Here is a 16,768-nt window from a genome sequence, read left to right as displayed (position 1 = left end):
TGTTACATTTAATGTTAGGTATCATATATAATAATATAATGTACCAAGGTCATAAGATATCTCCATTATTTATGATTCTGTGATCACAAAAATACGGCAAACATCGTGAATTATAATAATGTTAGGCACGATAATATTATCAATTTACTGTCCAATGAATGGTTTGCCAGGGCTCATTGAATTCACATAATTTACAATAACTACCCGACAAAGACAGCGGTAACTAAATAATAAAGATCATATCGTAATAAAATTATCTTGATGGAATTTTTGAATAATGGCCGCCTGCACAAAAAAATACCAGAGAGAGAAAAAAAAATAATATGATTTATACTAAATTTGTAAGTATGTATCGCAGTTTTCTGTTTGCTTTATAATGGAAAAGAATACTTTCATAATTGATTAACTGTGTACCTACTAATAGGCCATTATAGTACATCACAAATCATCTTTAAAATTAATTGTAGAATAGACTAATTTCGTATACACCCGATCCTCTCTTTGCACGGTTTCGAAATAACACGGTTCAAGAAAAGTATCGATTATTTTGTTATTATCTTTCATTTACTTTAAAAAAAAAAAAGATTAAAACTACATATGTATTTACATATTTATAAGAAAATTGCGTTGCAATGGACCGCACGCCACTGTTGCATACATATGTTGTCACCGGATGCCGCCCAGGAATACATACGTATATACATGGCGCCACTAGTCAGTCACTTCGGGCTTGATACGAGAGACGCGACGCGTGCTTCAGCGTCAGCGTCATTAAAAAATATTTCCAGCAATAAGAGTGATTTTTTGTCAGAGAAAAACAGCAGTAAACGGGCACGTTTATTGTCAAGTAACGAGACTGAATGAATATATTTATCTATGTTAAATTTAATTTAAATCGAAAGCAATGTATTTTTAATTAAGTCTACATATTTTAATGTATAAATAATAAATAAATTCGATTTATTTTTGAGTTCAAGAATTTCATATTTTGAGTTGATTTTAAGTAATGGAACCTATCTACCATTTTTGTATGTGCACTTTTTCTTTTTTTACACGGTTTTGTTTTGCACGGTAGTCTTTAGAACGTATCCCCCGTGCAAAAAGAGGATCGGGTGTATATAAACGCCATATTGTTAATTTTTAACACGTTCACTTTGATTTAAGCACTCACAAAATGATTTGAATTGGATACGTATCAAATTAATATGAAAATTTCAGAAATTTGACACTTTTAAAATCGACACTTCCTTACAGACTCTGTCTAATGGTTAATCTATAAGTTAATATATTTTAACTTTCTATTGACTGTAAGTAACAACCACGATTTTATAATTAAAATGTCGGATAGAAAAAAAATGTCATTTAAAAAACTCCGCGTTTTAAAATCATAAGGGGCATTTTCAGATGTCCGGAGCTTATGGACACAACACGGCGCCTCCAAGAATCTCTGTCGCTAGCCAGTCTTCTTGCGTCGTTACAAGTCATACTAGCATCCCGTAGCTCCACCGTATACATTCTATAGATAATATTTAGCTGACCTCCAGACCCCGGAATGTGCAGCACGTGGCCGAGCCAGGTCAAACATCGCCTCTTCACTCTCAGTGTAATGAGACGCTGCTTGGTACGTTATCTTATCTCCTCGTTACTCCTGAAGACCCAGCATCCGTCGCAAACATCTGTTTGCTAAGCTCAGTATCCAGTTGCTATGAGCCTTCGTAAAGTGCCATAATTCACTATCGTAAAGCAGCACCGCCAGAATGCAGGCGACAAATAGGCGACATTGATATATTATTATGTTCATATTGTGTAATATATTTTTTTTCACGCCATATTCAAATTTTAAAGTATAGCTACTATTTTTCTACTCATTATTTTATTATAGAATATTAAAAATATGAAATGAATCTAGTATTTTCTGTAATTGTTTGTACGTGGAGTGGGCAAGCTTAGTGGGCGTTTTTTTAGTAATTAGTTATTAGTAGTTATAGGTAACATGAGAAACAAACTATAAAGTAAAAACAACATGCGCACGCTGGACCAATCAAATCAAGTAGTTCAAATAAATTTATTTTCACATAGCGTAATTTGTTAAACTATACATACATAATTGTATTATATATTATTTCAATATTATGCCTAAGTAATGTATTTCTTCTACGCACTTCCAAGGAAAACGTGTGTGTATAAATAAGCGCGGAAAGACTTTATTGACTGAGGACAACTTTTTAATATGAACCATTTTGAAAACATCATAAATTGTTGATATTTATTTTTCCAAGTTTTCTCGTTACCGGTTATTTGGTGCTTAAAGTAAACCTTCTTTATTATTTAGTTTCCAACTTGTTTAATTATCACTTTATTTACAGCCAATATAAAATGGAAAATTTTAAATAAACCAGACATAAAACGCAAATTAAAAACACTAATTTAAGCCAAGGATGCACAGCCAAAGAAAATCGTCAGTCTTTTCCCTATTTATATTTAAAACGTTATAAAATAATATTCTAGGAAAACAATTAATGAATAAGCAACCAAATTAAAATTTCACAGAAAACTTAAACTTTTTTTGATAAAATTAGTTAAACTGGTCTAGATACGATTTAAAAAATAACAATCTTTTAACTATCAATTATTTATTATAACACTTTAACATAATCTTAAATACTAAACTATCTGTAATACAGTAGCAAAGGGTGGAGGGAGGCTGTTAAGATCCGCCATAAATAGTGAACATACGTATTTGGTTTTTATTGAACTAAGGATACAATTGTTTACAGATGGTATCGGTTAGTTTTTAAAAATCAATTATACTATTCCTAAGCCAAATCATAAAGGTTTTGGTATATTATTTTCGGTGATACGACAAAATTTTGCACACTTTTTCATGCATACTTATTTGTTTTCGTTGAATTGAGAATACATATTATTACACATATTGTTGGTTAATTTTCTTAAATTCATTAAGCCCTGCCTGAACCAAACTATAATAGATAAAAAATATTATTCTATCTATAAAATATCTAAAATAATTATGTATGGTTTAATGGCATAGTTTTAGATATTTTATAGATAGACGAATATGTTTTTACTATTATCTAGTATGGCTGGGTTTATGCAGAGTTTAATTAAATTTTAAAAACTAAAATACGTATGACTGACCAAATTATAGTGCACCATTTATGGCGGATCTTAACATTGAATTTAAGCGCCATCCACCGGAAACCCGCCCCGCACCACACTCGGTCTTAATCGAACGTATCGCGGGAACCTACGATTGGTGATGTGAAGCATCTGAATCAATTGGACTGGGAGTGTCCTGGGAGAAGATGCCCAAGACTTAGGTTGCTACGCTCAAAGCGAGCTCTGACTGAATTTAATGCAAAGTGCCAGTAAGAGTTATGTGAAGAGATCTTCATGCCCGCAGTAAGACGCCGCAATTTTTTTAAAAAGCAAAATAACTGACCTTAGTAGCAACCAAGTCGGGCGGGCCGATGGGCCCAACAGCTGGTTGGACCGACTTGAGCATTTCCTCCCGTTCGTAGCACATTCTCAGATATTCCCAGAGGATGTGGTTGGCATCCTGTATTTCCCCTCCGCATGAACATGTCGGACGGCTTCCAAGTTCAAGCTCGAAGAGCCTGCCAGCGAACCCACCGTGTCCAGTCACAAATTGACTGGTGTGATGGTCAGGAGTCAGATATTCGATTATGTCCATTCGCCACTTTATATCTGGAAAAAACTTGTATGTGTGCCGGTCCTTGGTTGACTCGTCCCCTCGCTTTCAGGTCTTCCACGCCGCGCCTACCGCCGCCCTTCGCCACTGCTGTAATAAAAATACCCTTTTAGGATTCATTTAATGGTACGCCCTAAAAACCGCTGAACTCATAAATTTGAAGGATGAGTGGATGGATCTAGCGGAGCTCTTCATCCACCAGTGGATCGACCGCGGCTGATGCTGATGAAACGCCACAGGCAATACAGTAAAGAGGGAGATATGGGGAAAACTATAATAAGTATCTCTGAGTGATCAAGATCCTCATTTATCATGGTGACGAATAAGAAGAATATAATTCACAATCTGAGTGTAAAACCATCGTAACTGCCATTTTTCGAGTTCGCGATTGAAATGTAAAATAACTTATATCAATAATAATTATAAGTTACATATAAAAATATGAATTAACAAATAAATATTAACCAAATATTGACCTTTATTTTAAAAACTATATTTTTCTTGAGTAAGTTGCAGAGGCAATTTTCAAGAGAGCAACGAGCCCGAAACGTTAAGGAAAGAAGGAGACGCAGTGAAAACCCAAAATTTTATTACGATAACGAACAACTGTTAATGTCTTAGAATTTACATTACACTTACCTACTATGGTTTAACACTCACTGTGTAAAATATTAGAGACACCAAGTATCAACTATTAATTTTATTCAACGAACTATTCACTAGATTCGACATTGCTACATTTTTTTATTAAAAATATATAGGTACTTATTTTGAAAACACCTCAAATATATACCTACTATTATTAGTATTATTATCATTGTTATAATTAAGGAGATACATGTGTTTTTAAGAAGGTACATACCTACGCAAAGACAAGAGACTCCATCTCGTATATTATGTACGTCAAATGGATCGGCACAAAACGCTACTTCAATAAGATGTATCGTAGATAATATATTATCCCAATGTTAGTAGGTTGTTTAGATTGCAAAGTCATCGTATTGTAATAGGGAAAAAATTTAAAAGCGAGTTCTCATAAAGGTAAAAGGGTGAAGTGCTTTAGTATACACAAGCATGATTGTGCTGGCCAGGCAGAGCGTGGCGAACAATTGAAGATCTGAGGATTTAACTAATACAAGTATACCGTTCACCAATTTGAGTAAATCGACTTCAAAGTTAAATGTATGATTGTAAACTCTAGATAACTGCTTCTTACATTCTATAAAAAATGATGTCTCCTTCTCAAATTATCCTATATTATTATTATCATCAGCTGCAGTTAATAAACTTATAGATGAAGGTTTCCCCCATTTTCTCCACTCTTCTTGGTAATTAGTTCTTCGCTGCTACGTACATTCATCGAACTTTATGATTTATTTATCTAATTCGTGGATTTTAAAGCTTTTATGTAGTCCTTAGGGTACCACGACAATATTTGTCCAACGGTTGTCTACCCGCCGAACGATACATTCAACCATTAAACAAAAATTTATTGATACTTCTTTGCAATTAAAAAAATATAATTTTGGTATTTCAAGGACGGTTAGTAAAATTTAAACATTCAAACTATATACGGTTTCGGTTAAAATAATAAAAACAATTTGTACTACTTTTGGGAATTTTAATTTTGGGAATAATTTGTGTTGTAATTCATATTGTTGAATCTTGCTTCATGTACAAATAAGCATGTGGTGATGTGAAAACTGATCCTATCTCATGTTGTAATGATTGGTCATACTAACTCGGTTATTCCTTCATCTTTTTTCTCTTCTTCGGCCATATCCGCCCCGTAGTTGGAGCATATGGACACCACGAGGCGCCTCTAAGAATCCTTGTCGCTCGCCAGTCTTCTTGCATCGTTCCAGGTCAAACCAGCATCCCATAGCTCCGCTGTATACACTCTATGGATATTATTTAGCGGCCTTCCAGGACGCCGTAATCCGGTAGGCTTGAAGAACAGGCAAGCCAGGTTGAAATTCTCTTCTGGCATCCGCAACACGTGGCCGAGCCAGTTATTATTTATTTATCATACGTGATGCGCCGAATATGAGATTCCTAATATTATAAAATCCTATTTACTTTACCATGCTATAGTAACCGAAAAATGCGTTTAGATATTATTATTGATCAGGGTTTATATTATATTTAATTTCATTATGGTATTCTATAATTATTATAACAGATTGTTTTCTATCAAGGCGATCTCCCTCTGTTTTTTGCTGTCCGAAACAATTTGATGGAGCTTTACTTATACCAAGCAAGTGCTTTGCTACTGTGATATTACTATGGGCATATATTTACAAAATTTACATAATAGCAAAGATACATAAACTGTATCGTAAATTTCGGTACATACATATTATATAATAATAAAGCTCACCATGTGAGCGAAACATCTGTTGACAAATATTTTTATTTCTGATAAATACAAAGGTATATAATATCATCATCATCATCAGCCTGAATCTATCCACTGCTGGATGATGCCCTCTCCAATCTGATTCCACTTCTGTCAATCCTGTGCGTTGCGTTGCCACGTACTTCCACAGAACTTTATCATTTCATCAATCCAGCGGCCTCTAGGTCTACCTTGTGGACATTTTGTACCTCTTAGGTACCACTGGGTGACTAAATTTATCCAACGATTGTCCCTTATTCGAGCTATGTGTCCAGCCCATTTTCATTTGAGGTTTTTAGTGAACTCTATTACATATTACTATAATATAGACTCATTCAATAAAAAAAATGATGCAATCTGATGCAATTTTGTGATAATTTCGTTTAAAATGAATTTTAATGTATTACTACGACTTTTAAAATATTAAAACATAATTTAAATAATATTAACTGTTATTAAATAATATGCATTTCTTATATAAGAATTTTTAAGCATGCCAATTTCTAAATTTTTAAGAGAATTTATGTAATACGTCGTTTTAATATATTTTATATTAAATTATGAAAATATTGTTCTAGAAAATTTCATTTCGTGAAAAAACTTTAAATTTTTTTTTTATTTATATCGAGCTTTCTAGTATTCACGATGTAACACACTGAAAATAACTTTTCACTGATACTCAATTCCGGCAGTATTGAGGGTTTGATTTTGTATTTAGGTCCATCTTCTTATGACAGCAGCCATAACTATAAGATCCACCAGTATAATTTGTCTGCTGAGTGATGGCGCCACAATATGCTAACATTTGACATATTAGTCAATAGTTTTTATACTGTGATGAGCTTAGTTCTAAATTCAAACACCTGACGATTTATGATAGGAGGTATATCTATAACAGCATTTTTTTCGTAATGCGCAATATAAATAGATAGATAGTGTAGATCAATGACTCGTTCTAACAATCACAGTATTGTTGCAAATTCAATCCAGCAGTATGATACGCCTTCCTGCGCATCTATTCTATACACAAGACTGCTTTCGGCCGCTACGGCAACTATCTAGGATAGATTAGTATCGAAGTATTAGTGCTTATTGTAACAATTACAATAAGTTAGCCATATAAAAAATCAAAACTGTCTATCTCGCTCTAAAAATTAGCATAGCCAAGAGAGGTTCTGTTAAAACATAGCACTTATTGTAACAATTACAACTAGTTTATTGTAAATTTTAGAACGAGATAGACCGTTTTGACTGTTTAGATGGCTAACTTATTGTTATTGTTACGAGTATAATAAGTGCTAATACTTCGATACAAACCTATTCTAGATAACTGCAGTAGACCGAAAGCAGTCTTGTGTATAGAATAGATGGCTTGATACTATAAATTTATATATTTTTATAATATTGTGGTATAGAATGTATATTAGTATTTCTTAAATAGATATTATCATGATAACTTAAATGCGGACCTTTTGTCTAAAAAGGTTTTCATCAACAAACGCAGTTTCGTTGTTTGTTCTCCGTGTTTATATTTTTACCAAATTTGAAACGTTAAACCCCATTTCCGCAGGAAAAATACGAAAGTTTGTCCGCTAACTTTTCTGAATTCAATTTATTCATTTTGCACCCTACACTGTGGTGGTCTACCCTCAACTATATGAACTGCATGGAAACTAGGTTCATTCGTGTGGCGATTGTTATTACTGGAAGTATTTTAAATTGTTGATGATATCGAAGCCATTAATTTGTTTTCGTTTCACGCTCTTTCGATAACGCATTATTTAGTTGAGTTTTAAACTTAACTTTCTTAAGTCCAATAAGTAACACTTATTATTTATTTTTAAAAAATCGGTGTATACTTATATACGCGCGTTAGAAGTTATACTTCTTTGGCGTAACAAAATAAAATAATCGCACACCGCGTCAATCAAAATTCACACCAACCAAACATATTCAAACAGTTAAAAAATAGTTTTCACATAAACTAAATAATATGCAATACCAAACAAAAGTAACGTACCTATCACACTTAAAAATATTAATATTAGTTTTGACAGCTAATCGCATATAAAAAGGAGTAGGTACAATTCACAACGCTAAAGAATATTTTTCACCAAGTAACAAAATCCATACTCCTTATTCTATGGTCACTATAGTCGGCTATAATCACATCATTGCGCGAGACGTCATGTTTCAAATCTGTCAAATAATAAAGTATGATATAAGATAGAATTGACGTTTTAATAGCCCCATATCAATAAAAACTAGAATAGAGAAGGGCCGCTTATTGGAGTGCCGCTGGTTTATTTCTAGACACTTTAACTTATATCACGAAATAAATTATTTAATTGTTTCTCGTTATTTTAATTTTATTTTGGCCAACAATAATAAATTCGTTTCCTAGGCAATGGAACAATTCTTCGTACATATATTAATAAATTCGCTACCTAGGCAACGGAATAAACTATAATTTTATACTGTATAATCGTCGCGATTGAATTATCTTACTGTGGCAGTGCATTAAAGGCAGTGCCTTCGGCTGATAACCGAACAATCGTGGTTCGAATCCAATCGAGTGTGATATTTTTCGTGTGAAAAAATAAATTATTTGTAACATGTCACACGCCAAAAATACTTTCTCATCTGATTTTCCAAACGCTCCTAAAGAAGTATAACTTTAAAAAATCCGATATTTTATTCACAAAATACTGCGAAGTTTTACAATTCATAACTTTGAAAGTGGAATCATGTAGTAAGACAGTTTTTAAAAACACAGTAAAACGTTCAAATATTGAGTCCAACTACCGTTCGATAAATATGGATTTTAACGGTTAAATCGTGATTTTTGGATACAAAAGCATTTTTAATAATTTTGTGATAAAAAATTATGGATTTTTTTATAAATTGTAGAATTGTGTACTTATAATAACACGATTTTACTTATTAATATCAAACAGACAAATAGAGGTTATATACTGTCATAATACCAAAGCACGAATCGATATAAGTGACAAAGATATCAAGTTATCTTTATTTATATTTTCTAGAAAAATCGTTTTGTGAACTGAAGAAAATATCAACCTACATTTTGTCATATAAAAATATTTATAAAATATAAATTAGGTATAGTTGGCACTGACATATAATTATTAAAAATGATAATGGTATTGCAGATTTTAATAAAAAATCGAAATGACAATAAATGACATGGAGCTTTCGCATATTATATAAAAAAGCTAGTTACGTAAGGTCGTGTGCAAGTTTTGATTTATCATAATATGGATTGTTGTGCGTAAAAATATAGGGGGTCCAAAGCTTTGCGTCATGAGTATATAATTTTTTTTGCCAAATCTTCATGCTACGATAGTGTAGGACCTACACTGTAGGTAGTACTTTAATTGGATCACACAATAGATAACAGCTAAGTTTAATTACTAACAATATATTGACGGTGGTATGTATAGCGAGAGGGGGGACATGCTCGGCGTAGGTCAAAATGGAGCTTTTATTGCATTTTCATACCATGATCCTACACATTCCTTAAACGTTGTAGATAATCTATTTATATAATATTGAAGCCTTATTATCCATTATATTTATTTTAAACATTTGATGCCTGCATGAAGTATTTTTATTACATAAAATAGTATTCTTTTAAACCTCTCGCTCTAATGTTTTAGAATAAAGTCATATTTCGGTACATGAATGTGCAGTGGTGTTAAGATTTTTTACATTTATTAATTTTAAAACGCATTCATAAAACCATTAGTATAATTTATGACCAGATAATATTAGTAAAATATTTACGATAAAAAATTATATTGTTAATCTCTGTGATTCCAAATTTGACAAGAATTAGGCATTTTATTATTCAAAAATCGGCAAGATTAACACATTTGAAGATGATTCTAAAGATACTTATTGACTATCTACAACGTTTAAGGAATGTCCAGGATCATGGTTTGAAAATACAATAAAAACTCAATTTTGACCTACGCTGAGCATGTGGGCCGTTAACTGGCATGGGGTGCATTTGGGCGGCTGAATAGTACCTATCTTCAAAAGCGACTTCCCATTGTGTCCTAAGCGTAACGTGTTCAACCAATGCATGCTACCAACGCTCACGTAGAGTTGCCACTTCATAACTTTGCACCCGGCTCTAGAATAAAAATGATGTACTAATTATATTATAAAAATATTTATATGTTTATTACTACATATATTAATACAAGTGAAATACCATTTGATTTAATTTTATGCAAGGTAATCAGGAGACGTGACGCATCAGTGTAGTATAAAGTGCAAAAAAGTGCAAAGTTATAAAGTACATTATACTCTACTTACAGATAAATATCTTCTTTCCAAGAAACGCACATGATACTAAGTTTATTTTTTAATTAAAAAATATGTATCCTATATTTATGTGTTTGGACACGTCATATTGATTATTTAAATTAAAAATTGTCAACGAAATGGTAATATGTAAATTGTACGTAAAAGATTTCACCTTGGCATAGTTCGCCGTGAGCTTTTTCAAATGTTATTAGATGCAATATTAACATTAATTCAATCTTCATACCTGATTTTGGCAAACTTCGTGAATTCAAAAACCTCACCTAACCTAACCTAAAAAATAATCCAGTATATCGGTTATTTTCAAAATTTGTTTGCTGATAGCTGTAAACCGATAAAAACCATGTTTTATTCAGACATGAATTTGATGTAAGTTACTATACGACCCAAAGAGGTTGGACGGTCTTTCATATACGGTCATACATTTCCGATACAATATTTTACGGTGATGTGTGATACGGCGGAGTTACATGTAAATTGAAGTTTTTAGGAAGGAAATAAAATACTTAATTGTAAAAATTTAATTTCAAATTCGAATAGGATTTGACGTAAGTCATTATTTATTTTATTGAGAGTGAATAAAAAAACCTATTAACCGAATTTATTGTTATGGTTTTAATTAAATTCGCGTAAAAAGTTTACCAAACGTAGTTTTATGATTAAAAATTTCCATTTAATGTCATGTCTTTTTTGTTCAAAAACTGCGTGCGAAATGCCAAACATGTAAAACACAGCTGGAAGTTACTGTCACTGTCAACTTTGTTAAACTGTCAAATTAATTAAGTTAGTTTATTGAGCATTATCATATTCTACATATCGAGATTTGTAAACCGAAGGGGCGTAACTGACAATTTTCTCACGCTCTTATTTATTTCAACAGTTTATGACCATTTATAAAACATCAATAACTCATTATCATTGTCAACTGACCAGTGACGAAGGGTGGAGATAGGCTGTTAAGATCCGACATAAATATTGCATACTACACATTTTCAGTCAAACGTACTTGTTTTCATTGAATTAAGACTACAATGTATACGTAGTATTTATTTGCTGCCTAATCGAAGCCATGGTAGATATTAGTCAAAAAATATTCGTTTATCTATAAAATAACTAAAATTATGCCATTAAACCATACATAATTTTAGATAATCTATAGATATAAGAATATATTTTATCGATTATGGTTTGCTTTAGGCAGGGCTTGATGAATTAAAAAAAAACTAACCAACACCATCTGTAATATGTCTTCTTAATTCAACAAAAATAAATAAGTATTACTGGAAAAGTGTGTCTATTTCACTATGTTTGTCGAATCGCCCATTACATAGATGAAACTATGATGGTTTGGTTTAGACAATAATATGTTTTAATTTAATTTTGAAAACTAGCCAGCGCCATCTACAAATTGTTTTCTTAGTTCAATAAAAACAAATAAGTATGACTGACAAAGTTAAGTGTGCACTATTTATGTCGAATCTTCGTAGCCTACCTCTACCCTTCGCAACTGCAACCAGTATTATGTAGTCCACAAGATTGGGCTCCATCCAAGATATTTACGTCAAATATAAAATATTTTTGATATTGTGTCACTTCATAGAAAAGTCTTGGGACTACCAACGCAATGCACCCAGTAAATGTTAGAAAAAAAGAAAACAATATAATTTTATTTTTATCATAAAAAATATAATGATTATTAAATTTATAAAATATACGAGTTAACTAAGGGAAAAAGATGTACTCAAGTAAAAATAATTATTTACAACATTACAGGAGAGCGATTCAAAAAAATATTTTTAACGGGTTTCTTTAAATAAGCAGGTACTTTTCTATCAGTACTTTAGCAAATAATAATATACGTCAGTAATTTTATTTTGTCATGGAATAAAGTATAAACCATTCTGACCAATTTTTGGGATGCTGGATATGAAATTCTAAGAAATCTTTTTTTAGTTATTTTTAATCAAAATGTCTATTACGCCTTTTTACCTCATCGTAATTTGATATCGATGTAACAAAAATTAAACTTTTTTGTGAGTATCTGACACGCAACGCTAAGCAATTTGTTTGTTGTTTATCAAAATATTGTGAAACATAAGATATTAAATGTTGACGTCTTATTGTATGCAAAATGTATGTAAATGAACTTTCTTCCTACATATTGTGTACGGCTCCTCACACACAACCACCTCTTGTCAGTACGATAGATACGTTATGAATGTGAAATGGATACTAGTTTTATGGCGCGGTAAGATAATCGGCAGGGGAATAAGCGACAGACATGCCATCATTAGAAGGAATGTACGGTGTTGACAATACAACATTGCGTACTTCAGATTTCTCAAAACTAGTTTTTGAGTGCATCTAGTGCCCCGCACTAATAACTCCCTCCCACTTATTTATTTACTGCAACGATTAACCCATTCGGCAGCCTTTGTTTCTTCATCCCTCCCGATATTCAACGGCACGCAGGCAGCGTTCGAGATGGAAAATTTACGAACCGGAGAGCTTTTTTCTGAAGATATTTACATGGGTATCAAAGTTTATGGCATTGTATATTTTATAAAAATAAGTGTGTTAGATATTTTGTTATATGGTCTAGCTCAGACGGTGAAATTATTTTTTCCACGAGACGGAGCGATAATATTATCGATTTCACGAACCAGAATGGCGCTCCGGTGCGCTGCGGTCCATTTCAAGCCCTGCATGCAAGGTTTGTGTTATGGTTCGATGGACATTGAGCTACTTTACAAGCTGTTTGTTCGTGAGTTTAAAAGCGGGTAAGTCAACTAGTGCGATTGTGATGACTTTGTGAACACTTTCCACTTGCTCCGAAGCCAACAAGTTAGCGAGTTGAAACCGTCATTTTTGTTAATATTTTGACAAGACGTATTGAGTAGTTCATTTTTTTTTTTACCTTTTTTGCCACTATCGCTCCACTGCGCAGACGCAGATCGGCCCACACGCCAGCGTGTGGCGTGTAAAGTAGCCTGGCTTTCAACTTTCCTCGGTAGATTGTTTACAATCTGCTTGTTAGCTTGTTCGATGATGACACTGGGCGAGTTTACAAGCAGATTGTAAATTCGCCAACAAGCAGCTTGTAAAGTAGCTCAATGTCGTCGAGCCATTAGTGAAAATCCGACGACATTCTTGATCTTCGTTTGTCTATCTTCCATGTTGGCATCCTCCCTGTGTGCTATATAAAATCTGAAGAAATCATTGCAGACGTGATGAGACGTCTTGTGTCTGATCTTACGTTCGTCTTCTTAGCCGTCCACGAGACTCTTATTATTCGCCTCCTTTATACAGGGTTTGCCAGATAAGTAAGACGATTACTTAAATTAATAATTAAGAAGGTATTACTTATTAATACCCACGAAGGCCGAGCGGCTTACGTCCCGGCTTAGAATGTCGTGGGTACCAGGTTCAAATCCTAGGGTTGAAGTCAGAATGAAGTTTGAAGTTAGAGTATGGACCAAATAGGTTGAACAATTAGTGGCTAACATTCATTTCTCGTAAAAACAAAAATCTGTTAATACAAACCTTCACTCTGTGGAGGCCCATATTATGATCTTATTAGGATCGGACATGATCATAATTAATTATTAATTTTATATAAGAATATTTTCTAGAGAATTTTATAGAAGAATATATGTTTAACTAATACCTAAAACTTTTTAAAGACTGATAGATATTATTGATATATCTCATTAGTTAATTCCATGATATTCTTAGTATTGAAGATTTTAAACCTATTGAATGTAGTATTTATTGATTATTATCTAATGATCTATTATTAGGGTCTCGACGAAGTATTTTTACACCTACGTATTGATTGTATTATTTGTTATACTTAAGAGTTTTTGACAAACAATTCAACTATTCATAATTTGTGGGTTGTATTTTTTTTGTGATTCTTGGAAGTATTTACCTAATTTGTTATATAAGTTAGAATTAATTATATTCGTTGTCAGTGGTGAGTGCACATAGTGCCTGATGATGCCGTAAGGAAAAACCCGGGTCACAAAAAACGACCAAATGGAATAGTACAAAACTTAAATCCATTAGAATTTTATTAATGATTATTAATATAATCCCACTCCTGCGGACCCGTATGCGTACATTAGCTAGTTAGCAAGAGTACTTTGTGCTACATACAAACCAACTTTATTATTGTTTTTGGTTTTTCGAATAAATAAATGTTTCACGTGTATGAAGAATTCGTTAATTAAATATTTTTGAACTTGAGATGAGACGTAGAGGCCAGACGGGGGAAAGTGATGGAATAAGCTCGAATTGAGACATACCTATTATATAGGTGAAGGAAGTGGAAGAAATTGAAATTACTTTTGAACAAATAATTTTGACTTTAAATAATATGATCGTCTTGTAATTACTTTAGAATGTATATTGAACTGTTATATTGTCTAAAAGCATTAATTAAGCACCCACCTAAGCCCATGTCTATAATATATCATAAGATACACTCACATACTATAAAATTATAATATTTAAATGTATGTGTTTAGGTGAAATACATATACGCGAATTTACAATAATCAGCGTTATTACAGTGTAGGTAGAGTTAATTTTTCAACTAAGTACAATTATTAAACGTATAAAACACTTCTGAGACAATTTATTACCTATATAACAAATCCTTTTGAAAACGCGGGAATAGAACCTGCATCTCTCGGGTATCGCGCCCACGTACATTGACCACAATGCTAAAGGAGTCATACTTAATTATGAAATTTTTTAACTAATGGCTTTTAATACAATAATAAATACAATTTTATTAATAAATTGTCATCGTGTTTGTAGAATAAGACAACGATCCTGTAATTCGGTGGTGAACTACCTTTGTGTCAGTTTTACTAAATTAGTTTATCTTTATTCTAATAATTGGTCGCGGGTCATAGATTGTACAATAAAATTATTGTCGCTGTTGATGATATAATTTTTCACGAAAATATATTTAAAACTCACGAATCAACTCAAATTTATTATAATATCCACCACTTATCAAGTTATAGCGATAATAATATTTTTATACACTATAAGCCATATAAGGTATAATTGCATCAAAACAAAGCTTTAAAATTGTGAGAATTAGGATAATATGACATTTTTTTAGCATATATACATGCTTTTGTCTTGACTTCCCGGGCGGATTCGTTACGAAAAATCGCACAGGCGTAACGAAAAATAAAGTCACAAAAGCAGCGTAGCCGCGGGAGATCTTATTATTTTTAATATTAATTTATATATTTACTATGAGGAGCCACATGAGACTCACAAATCATGTGTAATTTTATATTTTCTTGACCTGCACATATAGGTATGCACGCGGTTCATCCACGATGGAAATACCTTTGTTTGTGACTTTCACTTTTCCCCGCCTCCAAACCTTGATGTTGAAAAAGTAAGCTGAGGAAGCAGACAAATTACGCTGGATTCGGCGTCGGAAGTCCTAGCAGCAAAAGTGGGATGCCTCCACCAAGGGCAGGCACGCATTTTGTTCTTTCCAAATGGTTAATTGACTGGCCACGGTGGATTCGCTGCCAAGCTCTTATGTCACGTGACCAACATGCCCATGTAGCGAAGAACTACATAATGCAAACCGTCATTTATTTGTTGCATTTAACAAAAAAACCGGCGACTTATTGCGGACGTGAAGATGTATTCACACATAATTTTGCATGTCCGTCTAGTTTTTTGTGATATTTGTTAGTTTATCTTGCTTCTCTCTCCAATAGTATAGGCACTTTTGGTACAAGTCGGTTATGTGGAAGCCAGGCGGAAACCGCGCCAATTGTCATTGCCGATTTTGGCATAATTCATGAAATCAAGAATGAAAACCTAACTTACCTAATCTAACTTAACCTAACCTAAACTAAAACAACCTAACAAATAATCCAGTATATCGGCTATTTTCAAAATGTGTTTGCCGCTGGCTTCCCCATAACCAACTTATTCCGCACTTTTTATTAGATTTAAGTATTTGTAAAACCGGTCAAAGTACACTTGAATGCGTTTCTATCTCAGTTTTGGTTAGCTACACCTAAAACATTTCCAGGTGTAAAAAACTACTGATGCTTCACAGCTAAATATAGAACCTCGTGATCGCTCAATTAAGACCGAGTGTGGTGCAGGACAGTTTGGTTTGGAGGAGTAAATATTTATGTTGTACATTAATGATCCATATAGGAAAAATTAATTTTAAATAAGTAGGTACCTACCTGTTTACGAATTATATAAATGGATATGAGCGAAGCCAAGTG

This window comes from Rhyacophila brunnea, unplaced genomic scaffold (assembly GCF_057557595.1).
Source record: "Rhyacophila brunnea isolate RB1 unplaced genomic scaffold, BYU_Rbru_1.0 scaffold_1, whole genome shotgun sequence".
In the NCBI taxonomy this organism is placed as follows: Eukaryota; Metazoa; Arthropoda; class Insecta; order Trichoptera; family Rhyacophilidae; genus Rhyacophila; species Rhyacophila brunnea.
Note: the sequence above shows the minus strand (reverse complement) of the source record.